Source organism: Mesocricetus auratus, unplaced genomic scaffold (genome assembly GCF_017639785.1).
Source record: "Mesocricetus auratus isolate SY011 unplaced genomic scaffold, BCM_Maur_2.0 Super-Scaffold_100676, whole genome shotgun sequence".
NCBI classification, from domain to species: Eukaryota; Metazoa; Chordata; class Mammalia; order Rodentia; family Cricetidae; genus Mesocricetus; species Mesocricetus auratus.
In genome coordinates, this window is record NW_024429266.1 from 181,652,184 (window position 1) to 181,667,832 (window position 15,649).

Genomic DNA, 15,649 nt, shown 5'->3' on the forward strand with positions numbered 1-15,649 from the left:
ATGTTCCTTTTGGCTATATTTAAAGCAATCTAGGTAGCTTCTTAACTATTTTTGAAGGAATTTAAGTATCCTTTTAATCATATAAGCAGTTCACACTCACGCATTCACAATCACATTTCATACATACCGGTGTGGCCACACCATACATTCAGAACATACATGCATCTTTCAGTCATCCTTTTTCCCTAGGTCATGATTAGTCTGTTGCAATGAAGCTTCCTTAATTGAAATCTATGTAAAAGAACAACTCCAGCCAATCCTTGAACTAAAAAGGTTAAAAAGTCCTATATGTTTCTATCATTCCTCCATTTGAGCTACAGTCATGGGGTACAGCCGTACCTACTCCTTGTAACTCTGTAGATGCAAGGTGGAGAGGCCAGGCTTTTGGCCAAAAGTTTTTAGAGATGACTCACAAAATAGAACTTAAATGTAAACAAAATTTTCCATTCCATATACCTTTGTCTTTGTCTTTTTCTTTAATTAATATCAGTACCAATTTTTTTTTTGAGTCAGGGTTTCTCTGTATTGTTTGGAGGCTGTCCTGGGACTTGCATAAAGGTGTGTTGGGATTAAAAGCGTATGCCGCTGGGAATCTCTTGGATTCCCCTACTTCCTGACCCTGGTATCAGGCTTAGGAGGGGGAAACTCAGAATGTCTAGTTTCTGACTTTTTAATCTCATTGGCAGCAGCCGCTTCCAATGTATTATTGGTGTTATAAAATGGATGAACAGGGAGCTGGAATGACTAACTGGCATCAACATGGGGGGAATCCTCACCAACGCCCATATTTCCCTTACCTGAGTGTTCAGCAATGGTTGGATCATCTTTAGCATGGTGAGCATTACTAGTATCCGGAGTAGTATTGGGGTCGACATGCCTGATGCACCGTTCGGGGACCCAAATGGGCTTCTCACTTCCTCGCTTTCACGACCTCAGTGGGACCTCCAATTGTCTCGTCTGCAGCGCGGCCTATGTCCGAGAACGTGCGGAGGGTGTCGGGGATTGAAAACACAGAGACTCGTTCAATGATATAAAGAGAACTTTAAACAGGCTCCAAAAAGGTTCACGAAAAACTTCCTAAGAAAAGCTCCCACCAGAGAAGCTTCTGCTCTCTCCTCTACCCTGGCTGGTTCTGCTCTGACACCAGAGGTGGATGTGTGTGGGTTTTTGAAGGTGCGGTTAGTCTCTGGACAAGGTCGAGGTCAGGGCGGTTTCCGTGGGAAGGCCTTTCCCAGGAACTTATTGTATCATTTTTAGTAAACATGTTTTTACTAAACATTGTCTTACAGCTGCCTACTCCCAGGCAGAAGGGGAAGTGGCCAGGAACTTATTGTATCGTTTTTAGTAAACATGTTTTTACTAAACATTGTCTTACAGCTGCCTACTCCCAGGCAGAAGGGGAAGTGGGTCTCTGCTCAAGGTCTGGTGTTCCCACAATTAGCAAAGAATTCCATGCAGCCATTATGTCTTCGTGCAAAAATGTAAGAGGTGTGAAGTGTATATTTGTTAGTGAATTTATGGATCACGGTGCAAACAGAACATAAATTGATAAATACAATTTTACCTAGAATTATTTCTAGATACTTCTCCTATTCAGGTCTATGTGTTTGGTTATTAACTGACAAGAGGCATGCTTATCAGCTTTGCAAATAACACAGTGCCCAGAAAGACAACAATACTATGGACATTGGAACCACATTGGAAGAAGTAGAGATAAAGATTAACAGTTGACAACTAATAGCATTCTTTTAGACACTTATTCAATTTGAATTGTTCTTTCAATACTTATTTATTAAATCTCTTATAGAAACTGACACTTCATAGGTACTGATATGTATGTATGCTGTGTGTATTGTATGTATGCATGTATGTTAATATGTGTATATAGAAATACTCATGTAACATTCATATTACTTTAGATTTTACTTGAAGCATATCAGGGAATGGTTGAAAACACTTTCTGGAGAATGACACATGAGATTTTCATTTTAAAGGATGTATTTAAGTTTTTATAAAGAAAGTGGATAATGGGGGAGAAATGACAGAAACAGGGGTACAAGTTAGGAGGCCGTTTCACCAATGAGAAAGGACAGTGGTAGTTCAGCTATACAAAAGACAATGGGTCAAGAATAGACTTTGGTTTGCTACTAAACTCCAGGTGATCCTATAGATTTAGAGTCTGGACAGTTAGATGAGAGGGAGGATTGTTTACAGGGTGAGAAGTTTCTGGAGAGAGAGCAGGGATCAAAATGTTTCATTTTGATTAGTCAGCTGTAGTGACTAACCCATGTCTGCCTACGCTGTAGCGGACAGGTGTTAAGACAGGAAGAATATACAGCTCATCTTTAAGAACCGGGCCAGGTGCTAGCTCTCTGAAGATCAAGGTCAGCCACATGTGAACTCAGACTAGTGACAGATCTGAAAGGAGGCACGCCTGCAGTTCTCGATGCCAAGTCCCTCCCCACCCCCCCCCTCCGGACACATTGTTTCAAATGCAGAAGTCTATTGTTGGCAGAATTGGAAAGGAACCCTAAAGTTCTTTCCCCCTAGCTATAAAAACAGGTTCTCTTTTGTACCACTGGATCTTGGGTACGTGCTAAGGGTCAGACGCAAACTTTGATCCAACTCTAGAATTGCTCCTGCTCCTAGGTATGGTTTGCTGCTAAAGGGGTCAGGACCAAAGCCCCACCTCTAGCCCTGGCACACCCTTGGACACATGCTGCCATTGAATTGGCAGAATGGAACTCTATACTCTATACTTCCTGCCAATTCCCAGACCTTGTACCATGTCACATCAGTGTGATTTAAATGTTAAAAAATAAAGGAAGCCTCAACAATATATTTGATCTGTTTCTGGGGAAGAAAGAATATCCCATCTTTTGAAATGAATAAATAAACAAATGAATCAATAAATACGTAGGAAAGAATGGAGACACCGTTCAAGATGTTCGGGGCGTCACTGAAGGGCAAATACAAATGAGGTGTCTTAAGGGGATGAGAAAAAAGTTCAGGACATATAAACTCAGTAAAATGTAATTATAGTTTTAAAAATCCCAACTAACATATGGATATTTGTGTACAAGACGCCCATAGGACCCTAAACGGAAATGACCAGAAAAGATCCTGATCAATGCATATTACAGTCAGGTTACCACAAGTCCAATACAGAAAGATTTCTAAAAATCACCAAGTCATATGTAAGGGCTATCTCATTAAAGTAATCACAGATTTCTTAGCAGAAACCCTACGGCCAGGAAGGAATGGCGTTACATATAAGTTATGAAAGAAAATAACTGTCAACAAAAATATTATACTCAGCAAAAGTATCATTTAGAAATGAAAAAGAGATGATGGCCTTTCAAGATAAGCAATGCCAGATGGCATTCATGACTGCCAGATGCACTCCACAAAGGCTGCTCGTCAATGCCTACAGTGAAACTGAGAAGATTATCCACTGCCTTGACAGTGCGTCAAGGTGTGAGCCATGCTAGGGAAGCAAATACACAACGGTGAAATAGAGAAGAATCAAATATTAAAACAGCAAATCCTCACTGCACAAACATGAGCAAGAGGTCGGAAGGGACGAAGAACATTCAAAACAGGAGAATTCAGCAGGGTGACCGGAAAAGCCCTCAGCCATCAATAACAAGTCTGAATATAAACAGACTACATTTACTAATTCAAAGTTGCAGACTGGATAGACAAACGGTACTGCTTACTGGAAGCTCACACTGCGTCTTGAGGCTGAAGATGGTGACTATCTTTGCAAACATTTACACTTCATCTGAAAAAATGCTTGAACAGTTCATCACAGGGTGGCTTGTCTTTTGGTGTTTGGGTTGTTTGTAAAGTCTATTTATTTTCTGAATATCAATGCCTGTCAGGAAAATGGCTAACAAAGGTTTACTCTCAGTCTATAAGCTGCCTCTTTCCCTTCTTAATTGTTCTATTCTGTTCAGCAGTTTTCATCTGAGCCGAGGACCACCTGGTTGGTCCATCCTACTAGGTTACTGTTGGAGCACGTTAGACCGAAGAAACCTGTTGTAGTGGGGCAAGGGATGGAGTTCAGAGTGCTCCTACGCCACAGCCGTGCTGACCTCTGTTGTCACACCGGCTCTTGTTTTCATACATGGTCTCTTGGCTCAGTTCCAAGTGCTCCGACATGTCCCAGCCGTGCTGACCTGTCATTGCATCCTCTCTCATATTCCCACATAGACTGGTCTCTTTGCTCTTCTCAGATATTGGGCTAGAGTTCCCAAACATCATTGTCCCAAGATCCCCTCTCCAGTGATAGACCTGTGTTTGTGACTCTGCTTCTGGATCACAACCACATTGATTCTCTGTGCTGTCACTTATCCCACGGGAAGGTGGAGACGGGTGAGTCTGGCAAGTATAGCAGACAAACTGGCAATCATAAATGTTTGTCACTTGTGTCAAATGACGGTATCCGTAAAATTAGCTACCCCAGCATTAACTGACTCTAAAACCAAAAACCAAAACAAGTTCATCTTTCAAGTCAGAATGTGTTTTACCATTAGTATATGCTCATTTATTTAGGTGAGATTTTTCTTCTTTAACTAGTACATTAAATAATTTTGTCCTTTTTGTTGATGGCATCTTAGATTTCTGATAACATACAGAATTATAATTTCTTTCTCAAATGTATGATTAATGTTGAAATGCTATTAAGTCATGTTAAATGTACTAAAAGTCCTTATTTTCCTCCTCTTTATAATGTGACTGTAGGTTCGAATCTTCGTTTTCTCTCACCGGAACATTCCTCATCCCCCTATTGCCTTCCACTAACGTATAGTCTTGCCAGAGCAGTCATGCTTCTCCCTCGGACTAGTTGCACAATTACCTACAAAATTATCTGAATTCTTTCTTGTGCAACTCAGGCTCTGGTTCTCTCTAGCTTTATCCCCTGACCTCAGTCAAGCCAAACTCCTTTATTTGTAGTTTGTCTAACACCTCATGTTATTTCATAATCCCATCTCTTTGCCTTATCTCCAGAATATGTCACATGTGTCCGTGAGTTAACCAGGAATTCCTCTGGCAACAAACAACAGGAAAGCAGTTGCCAGTTACCTAAACAAACAGAGAGGTCCGTAGGTTGATGTTTCAAGGTTGATTGACAGGTTGGTGGGATTGTTCAAACACGGGGAAGGAGCCAGGCCATTGCTGCCTTTTGGCACCTGCCTAGCAAACAGAACTTTGTCCTCCTGCTGCCGCTTGAAGTTTTCCAGACAGTCACTGTATTTCAGACAGACATCCACTTGCCGTGGAGGAAGCATAGGGAAAGCCAGCGTGCACACTACAACTCTTTTTCTGTGTGTTTAAAAAGCATAGAGTCCCTGTCCGTAAGACCCACCTAGCAGTTTTCCACTTGATCTTTGTGTTGGCTAGTTTTATGTTAACAAGACACAAGCTTGAGTCATTTGCGGAAAGGGACTCTCAATTGAGAAAATGCCTCTGTAAAGCCGGCCTGTAGGCAAACTTGTATAGTACATTTTCCTATTTAGTGATTGATGTAGGAGGAGCACCCGGCCTATTGTGGGTGATGCCATCCCTGGGCTGGTGGTCCTGGGTTCTATAAGAAAGCAGGTTGAGCAAGTCAGGGAGAGCAAACCAGTAACCAACATCTCTCCATGGTCTCTGCTTCAATTCCTGGCTCCAGTTCCCCGTCTTGAGTTCCTGACCTAACATTTTTGAATGATAGATTACAAGCTGTAAGATGAAATAAACTTCACTCCCCAAGTTGTTTTGTGTGGTGCTTATTATAGCAGTAGGAAGCCTAAGGAAACCTCTCCGGCCAGACTATATCCAACAGTCACAACTAGCTTGAAGATGGCCAGAGAAAAGATTGGTCTCTGAGCAGTGTCTCCCAGGACTCTGTGAGTTTGGGAAACAACCGAGAAAATGTCTTTTCCTTTTCTTAATATGTATATCAAAAGTTGTATCTTAGAAATATTTATGTTTCCCTTTCATCATCATGTGCATATTTAGCAAGCATCTCATACGCAATACATACCACTGGGTGTTTTATAGCAATGATCCCAATCCTTCACTGTATAGAATTATTTATTTATCTTTGAGCCAATATTTTTGTATCTAGTAATTTAACTTACAGATTACTCTTTAAAGAAAGGATTCTCCCTGAAGTGATTGTCTATACATGTCTTATTAATTATGATATATACGATGTAACTATTCACAATAGTGTGTTCTTTTAATGTAGATATTTTTATTACATGGAACTTATCTTCAAAACACATTTAAATAAAAACAGAGAAAACTGTAAGATATTATTTTGAAAATAAGAATCAATTTTAAGTTTCATGTGGAATCTCAAGGGACCCTACACAGTTAATTTTGTTCTTTGGAAACAGCTCTAACTTCTAACTTTGCATTATACAGACATAGTCATGGAGACAGCTATACTGGAAGAAAGATAGGTACATAATAGTGGAATACAATAGAGTCCAAAAATATACCCTTCTATTATTGTCAAAGGATGTTTAACGAAGTACCAAGACTACTAAATAGAGGCAGACTTTTCAATGAAAGGTATTTGAATAAAACAAATATTTGTACTCAGAGAAATAGAAGTAGACCTTATGTTATACCAAATTTAAAACTGAATAAAAGGTTGAAGTTGTAAAACAAGACATAAATTTATAAAACTTCTAGAAGAAAACAGTGGGGAAAGTAGGTAGACCATACTTCCTCAGTATCTGTGAGAGCTTGATTTAAGGGCATCTTCAGACACCAAAACCCATGGATGGTCAAGTCCTTCATGTAAAATGTTGTAGTGTTTGTATATAATCTATGCACACTGTCCTGTATGCTAAAAATCGCTGTTATATTATTTATAATACCTAACAACAAAGGTGACAGAAGCAGAAGGTAGATGGTGTTACTAGAAGTTGTGGGGAGGGGAAGTAAAAGAATCGTTGATTAATGAATTTCAAGTTTCAAATTTGAGTGTTAAGAATTAAATTTGGGCCCCCTGGCTGGTGGTGGCTGCAGCACATGCAACTTCCAGTCACAGTGGCTTCATCTAAAAGCTGACCCACACCCACAGCATCCCTCGGGACACAAGCAGAACACACACACACACCAACACACACATACATGCGGCTTCACCATGGTGAACTGTTCTATATGGACCTGCCCTCAGCCAATGGGGACATCTCCATCATAAGCTGACCTTGGCAAAGCTGACAGAGAGATAGTCTCAACAGAGGGTTTGGCTTTGGGTTGGTAAAGCTGGATATGAAAACAAAGTCGTGCAGTGGTGTGGAACTGTCAACAACTAGTTCATCTAACACAGACACTGGGAAAATTACTGGGACCTTGGAGAGCAAAAACAAAATGGTGTGAGTACGGTCTGTCTTTCACAGAAAAATGAACATCGATAGCACTTGGGGGACAGAGACTGCAATTGAAGACCAGACAAGTCAACATTTGAGACTGACATTTGATATGACCTTTGCACCTAACACATTTGGGTGTGATATCGACTTTCATCTTGCTGGACCTGCAATCCATGGTGTTTTTGGTTAAAGGGCCAGCATGCTGGGTACCAGTTGACCTTTGACAAGTCAAAGCAGACAAAGAGTGACTTCGCAGTAGGCTACAGGACTGGGGACATCCAGTTACAGGCTAGTGTCAATAATGGGACAGAATTTGGAGAATCAGCTCATCAGACAACATGTGAAGGTTTTGACACTAGTAAACTTGCTTGCACATCAGGTGCCAACAGCTATCGTCTTGGTATTTCAGTTAAAATCCTGTTGGATCCTCCTGCTTCTGTGGCTGCGAAGGTCAACAACTCTAGCTTAACTGGAGTGGGCTATACTCAGACTCCGAGGTCTGGTGTGAAACTTACATTGTCTGCTCTGCTAAGCCAGAAGAATTCTAACACTGGAGGCCACAAACTTATGTTTATCTTGAAATTGGAGGCTTAATCCAAGGGAAAGAAACCTCTGGGAACAGATTTCACAAGATTTGGCCTTGATATATTTACAAGTGTCCAGCAGGCTGCCCCCTTCCCGCTCCTGAAGGATGTCAAATCAAAGGGTGATTAAACAAGGGCTGTATTTTAAATATTTAGACAGTTCTCAATTGCCTCGTTATCTATCAGTGCTGCCATCATGAAGCCACCTCTACATTATTTAAATTATTTAACTGATAAATGTGCTACTCACCCATAATAAAATAGACATTTATGAAAACAATGGGAAAAATTAAATGTTTGACAACAATGTGAATATATGTAATAGCACTTAATCTGAACTTAAAATCATTATGAATAGGAAAAGAAAAAATCCTTATGTCCAACATTAGTGTGATATTTACAGTCATAAAATATAAGGCAACTCATATTTATGTTCTTCATATCATTTTCTGTATGTAAGCATAAGTATGACTTACTTCTATAATCTGATTAATATTTGAAAAAAAACAAAAATATTCGAGTTCTTTTTTTCCTCTCCTCAATTCCTAGTAGAGCTAAGTAGATATCTTCAAATTTTCTTTTTTGGAAAGATATGAGGAATTCATAAGTGCAGCTTTTTCTATAAAGAGAAGGGAAGATGAGAGGAAGGGGCTGAGGGCAGGAGCCTAGTGTGCCCAGAGAGAGTGGTTCCTGACAGTGTCCCAGAACCGCCATTCATGGACATGGCATTTCCCCCAGAGCCTGCTACTCTACCTGTAGTGTTGCTTCACGGGTTAGTCTGACCTTTCTAAAGTCTAATGTCTTTGTCCAGCATTACACGGTGATGATTGGGAATGACTAGACAAATGGGCACAGTAAATTAGGTCCACCTCTGTTTAGAAAGGGGAAGCAGAGGCAAGTCGAGAGGATCATGTTGACAGGTTGCAAGGACCCACCAGCTGGCAGACAAGCTGTAGGGCTGTGCTGCGTCCCTTATTAGAGACATAGCGCTGGGGGATGCTGGTACTAATAAGGAATCCGCATGTGAAACACTGGTCGCTTTAACAGTTCACCAGCCCTTTGAGTCAAGCTTTATGTGAGACCACAGCACTTCCTCCAGGAATCTGAATTGCCAGTGGGATAAATACATGCTCGGAAGGCAGATGGCTGCTGGTAAGTTCCCCGTTCTTCCTCAAAAATTAAGAAGCCTGTACTGGGACTGGGACTTGATTCAGAAAGGAAGAGCAGTAGAGGAACCAGCAGGAAGAATTGAATGTTCCTCTCAGAGTGTCCCGTCCCCTGCTGCTGCTCCACAGACTGGATTGTCTCTTAAATGTCAGCTCTAAAATTGCTACTGCTCCAAAAGGAAGTCTCAGGAGAACATCATATTCTTATGTAATACTTAAGCGAAGTATAGTGGCCACTTAACAAGTCTAAACTTAAAGCACTTGTTAAATAATAGTCCTCATTCTTTTTTTTAAGATTTTTTTTGGTTTATTATGTATACAGTGTTCTACCTACATGCATGCCTGCATGTCTTAAGAGGGCACCAGGTACCATTATAGATGGTTTTAGGTCACCATGTGGTTGCTAGGAATTGAACTCAGGACTTCTGGAAGAGCACCCAGTGCTCTTAACCTCTGAGTCATCTCTCCAGCCCCAATAATTTCCATTCTTGAATAAGAAACCAGTGAAACACCAGAAATGAGTGATCGTGTCAAATAGCTCCCAATCCCTTGCTACTTACACTAAAAGCCCAGCCTCTCTGCAAACTGTTGTGCTATTTTCCTAACTCATACCAATTATGAATCTCATCTAGATTAGTAATAAATGAACCGATAGAATATAAACATGAAAAAGGCATCTCTGTCTTTATATAAAACCAAAGTCAAAAGTCTTAGAAAGACTCAACAGAGAAGAGTCCCCTAGAAGTGTGGCTGAGGCCAGGGCCAGTGAAATGGCTCAGGAAGCAAAGGTCCTTCCACCACACCTGATCCCAGGGCCTGCATGGCAGAAGGAGAGAACTGACTCCAGCAACTTGTCCTCTGTCCTCCACATGCGCACTGGCATCACACACACACACACACACACACACACACACACACACACACACACTCACTCACTCACAGTGAAAATGTCATTAAAATGTTGTTGAAGCCATTCTACAATGCATACACATTTTCAAGCGATGTGCTTTCGACTATATATACATATATACATATATTATCTATTGTATATATTAGACATATATATTATCAGTTCAAAATATTAAAGGGGTCTGGAGAGATGTCGTAGTTGTTAAGAGAACTAGCTGCTCTTGCAAAAGACCTAGTTTCCATTCCCAGTACTTGAATGGTGGTTCACAATCTCTATAATTCCAGTTCCACACATGCCCTCTTCTGGCCTCTGTGGAACCAGGTACACATGTGGTATGCATTCATACAAACAGGCAAAACACATACACACATAAAACTAAATAAAATTAGTTTAAAAAATAAATTCAAGTCAGCGATGGTGACACATGCCTGTAATCCTACCACAAGGAAAGATGAGGTAGAAGACTCTTGAGTTTAAGGCTATCCTGAGTTAAGTAGTTGGACCTTACCTAAAAACATAACCAACTTTAAAAAATGAATGAATGAAGTGGTCAAGTAGTGTCTTTAATAACATATCAGGATTTCATGAATGTAAACATACTGAACGCATCTAAATGCATTGCATTTCTTCTTTTGGTTATGTTTTCAGTGTCTAATCTTTGTGTGGTGCAAACCTGTTGGGGAAGTCCTGTTATTTGCCTGTTATTTGTCAATAAAGTACTGTTGAGCCTATAGGAATCTAGATAGGTGGGGCTAGGAGTCCAGGAGGATTCTGGGAAGGAGAAACACGAGAGAGTCGAGATGTAACCGCCATTGGGGTAGGAAGCCCGGAAACCTCTCCGGTAAGAGACATACTTAGATTAACAATTATGGGGTAATTACTTAAGTCAGAGCTAGCCAGTAAGAAACAAGCAAGGCCAACAGCTTCATAATTAATACAGCGTCTTGTGTGTTTATTTGGGGACTACAATGCGGCAGAGCCCAGGCGGCTGGCGGGGGATAAACCAAAGCGGCTAGCAAAGAAAAAGCATCCCTTAACACAAACCTCCAAAGATGTCAGAGCAGTAATATTGGCATAATCCTTAGAAGCATCCTCTAGCACCGTCCTTTAGCAGCATCCTTTAGAAGCATCCTTCAGTAACATCCCTTTAGCTGCATCCTTCAGGAACATCCTTTTGCAGTATAGTATCCTTTTGCAGCATCCTTTAGCTGCATCCTTCAGGAACACCCTTTTGCAGTACCTTAGCAGTGCTCTTTAACAGCATCCTGTTTATTTGGTAGAATGTGAGGTTCATTTTGTAGTTCCTATAAAATTGCCATTGAATTGGGCCCAGAAGAAATAGTTACCTATTTTAAGGTGAGCTGTAAAATATCTATGAAGAGCCTTTATTCCAGTTCCTTCACAAACAAGAAAAACTGCGGTGACATATTATTTATGACTTATCAAAGCTTGCCTGAGGATACAGAAAGCAAAGCTAGCCACAAACCACAGAGCCAGGCAACAGTGATACACACCTTTCATCCCAACAACCATACTAGCTAGTCATAGAGCCAGGCGGTGGTGGCTTTAATCCCAGGACTCGAGACAAGCAGATGGATCTCTGTTAGTTTAAGGCCACACTAAACTACATGAAATTGATCCAGTCCTAAAGAGACACAAGAGTGATCTCAGCAACTGGGACCACATGACTCTAATCCCAGGATCTGAGAGGAATAAAAGGAAGAGGCAGCAGTCTGGGATTGCAGTCTGAGGGTTGGTGGAGACAGGATTAAAGTCTGAGATTTGGTGGATTTATTCTCCAGCCACTCTGAGACCAGGACAGGCCTTTCAGCCTGAGGTAGAGGTAAGTACTAGGGGCTGGCCGCTTTGCTTTTCTGATCTTCAGCTTGAAGCTTGAACCCCAATATCTGTCTCTGGGTTTTTATTTTTCATGTTACAAAAAGCTCAAGTTCTAGAAAACGTCACTGTATTGAGTATACGTTTCATGTAAGAAAAGATTACCAGGCTAAATGATGGAGTTTAAAAGCTATTATAAAAGCTATAGGATATGCCAACAAGAAATATTTAAATTACTTTCCCTATTGAAAATGAACATTTTTGCTTTGTAATAAAAATTAAAATGCATTAACTTGAGAAGAGACATTGTCATGTTTAATCAATTAATAGAATTATTTGTTACTGCAGCCCAAAAAACTCAAGAGTATGACACATGACATATGCCTCATGGTCTTTTGCTTTATAAAAAACTTGTAATTTACCTTCAGATGGCACCCTATTATTCCAAGTTTTATGAGCATACTTAATCATACCTTGCTATAAAAAATACATGAATTATGTGAATTATGCCGTTTATTACTGACAGCTTCATCTTAACAGACCCTTCTCTGTTAAGGACATCCTAATCAGAAAATAAAACCTAAACCAAAGTAAGCCAAATGCCATGGGCACCTAAAGTGGCAATGATGCCAAGCAGCTCAGAGACCACATACTTCAAAAGTGAAAAGCATGTGCCATGTCCCCTCCGTAAACTGGTGACATTTTAAAAGATTACTTGCGCGAACTTGACAACGTCTTTTATACTGCTGACGAGGGATTATATTTCTGAATAAATGATGTGAAAGTGTGTGTAAGAACTTTTACAAGACTCTGCTTTTAGCAAATATCATACAGACATATCCATTAAAACATGTCTGCAGGGTCTGTAGAGATGTCTCATTGGTTAAGAGCATTGGCAGCTCTTCCAAAAGGCCTGAGTTTGATTTCCAGCTCCTTCCTACATGGTAGCTCACAACCATCTGAAACTCCAATTCCAGGGGCTCTGATACCTTCCCTTGACCTCTGCAGGTACCAGTGTGTACATGGTGCACAGAAATGCATGTAGGCCCAATATTCATACACATAATAACGAAATAAATATAAAACAAAAACACATCTGTAAGACTTCAAAGAATATGCATAGTGTATGTGGAAACTGGGGTGGAATTTTACTTGTTGTATTAAATTGGTTTAGTCAAGGCACTAATTCCTTCATAGCTCAAGGTAGGGTCTACCACAGTGGGTATCTGGCTGTGGATATCAGTTGTCTTCAGAAACCTAAGGGAGCAAATACAATTTAAGTGAGAAGGCAAAACATGCTAAACTTTTCACAACCTGGGGAATCCATAGCAAGGACATTGTTGTAGAAATGTCTGGGAATGGACCTGCTTTTTTCTCGCTAAAAGTTGGGAAGGTCATGAAATAGCACAAACAAAAATGTGCTCGATCCCGAGAGTCTCACTGTGGACATGCTCTGCCTGTCATTCCTGGCTCCAGGGTTGCTTGCTTTCTGAATTGGTGAGTGTGACTATGTCACTGTTGTAAAGGTGGTTAATGTATAAACAGCTGAAATGTCGTCACCACACCAGGGACTAGTGCTCACAGAGTGCACTCACAGAACTTTCTAGTCCCTGTAAATACTTTTGCAGTGTGAGGGGAACTGTTTCTCCTTGCTAATTTTTATTAAGACCTTTTTCCTAATCTGTTTTTTTTCCTTAACTCCCAAATATTTCCCCTGTGTTCTGCACCTTACTCTCTGTCCCATGGCCTGCCTTCCTTATTTATTCTCTGGCTTTCAATTGCCCTCCCTCCCTCATCTTTCTATCTGTAAGCACTTGCTAAATTCTTCAAAGCTGTATAAAACCCATCCAGATTGTGTCCTCCCTTTCCCACGAGGGATGGTCTATTCAGGTAAAGCAACTTGGATTTTTCCCCTTGGAAATAGTATTGGACACTTCCTAAGAGCAAGACCCACAAGAGATAAGAACAATCTGGTTTCAGCCATTAAGATTTAAGATATCAAGATTAATTTTCACTAGTATGGTAAGGCTTACAGTTTGAAGATCACTGCTTCAGCATCTGGTCCATGTTAACCCCACGAATCTAACAGCACAGATGTTGATGTTTCCAACTCACTGACAAGACAACCCAACTGGCCACGGCCATGTGGTTCATTCAGAACGGAGGCTCCGATGACCTGGAAATTGGCTGCTCTGCCCACTTATCAATTTTTTCTTCTCAAGTTCTTCACCCCAAGTGAAATAGGTTTGGCAAACATTCCCTCTTTATGAATGAATATGTGGGGAATGGGATATGTGAGGAGAGAATGCCCTCCACCAGGAGGTAATTAATCCCTCCGTACACAGCCTTTATTTTTTTATTAGTATTTCCACTCCCGTACACACTGTGTACAGATCAGTTCCAACCTCTCTTTTGTCCTCCGCAGGCTCTTAGCAATCATAGTTCTACTTCCAGTTGACTGCTCTTGTTTTCTTTTCGTCTGTCTTGTTTCACTTAACATGGTATTTTGAAGTTCCGCCCTTGATTGCAAATGACAGCATCTCATTACTGTTTATAACTGAGTACCACTCCATTGGGATACACATTGATAGCACATCTTCTCATTGCATCCTTGGACTCTCCCTGTGAGATGATACCTTCTCCACACAATTGTTAGGCTCTTATCCACCACTGTGACAAAAACATCCTGGCAAAAGCAACTTAAAGGACAAAGTTCATCCTGGCTCCAGGTTTAGGGGTATGTACAACATGGCGGGAAATTCAAAGCGGCAGGACCATGCGGTGCAGACACATCACACCCACGATCAAAGCTGACTGTGAATGTGAACTCGGCATGCAAAACAGTGTCAGTTGACTTTCTCCATTTTCATGCCATCCAAGGAATTGTGCCACCCACAAGAGGTGGGTCTTCCAACCTCAGCCAAGGAAACCAAGGTAATAGGGGATGTGCAGAGGCCCATGTTCTAGGTCATTCTAGAGTCTGCCGATTTGACAGCTCCTTCTAGCCACACAACACAGTTCAACCTCCTGCTCCTTACATCGGCTGCTCAAATTCATCATTTATAGAAGAAATACTTTATTTACATGTGTTCAAGACTCTATTCTTTAAGAACCTTCGTTTCCTTCTGCATCTCTAGCAGATACACCGCCATTCTCTCCCTTTCAGATCAACTACGAAAGTCTCTCCTGTTTCTCATGCTCCCTTAGTGACGGTGTGAAGCTTCTGCCCCACACAAACACGGACATGGATGGATTGCAATGCTTTCATCCCTAAGCTAGATGAATAGTTGTCATTCTATAATTTAATTCCACAGTGGCATTGGACACAAACAGCCAGAAACATGGCAGTAGCGACCTTCACTATTCATCTTCACAATTTATGATGAAGGATCAAGTACATTTTATTAACTTTTGTCCATCCTGTCTTAAATTATCCTTGGAAATGCTTGTTTCTAGCATGTAAAAAAATGACAAAAACTCTATTTGAATTTGGATCGAGGTGCTATAAAGTAAGCCCTTTGTATTTTTAATTTAGAATGCTATTGTTATGGATGCCTTGGCATGAATTCACGATCACGATGATCTAGTAAATTACTTTCTTGTTAGACCAGTCCTTCTCTTGGGACTCAGAGACCCCCTCACTCTCCTGAGATTCCTACCTCCTGACTTGCTCTGTTTGACTGCCTTGGTCTATCACTTAGACAAGTGTTCCTTGCGCCCTTGTCTTGGGCTTTTGAGCTTTCATTGGCATCTTCTAAGTATTGACATTCGCTCCTG

The 15,649-nt window shown here is 40.8% G+C and overlaps 1 pseudogene; it reads left to right on the forward strand.

Annotated features, from left to right (window-relative positions):
* Nucleotides 1–7,147: 7,147 nt before the first annotated feature.
* LOC101844348 lies at nucleotides 7,148–7,970 on the forward strand (annotated as a pseudogene).
* Nucleotides 7,971–15,649: the final 7,679 nt, after the last annotated feature.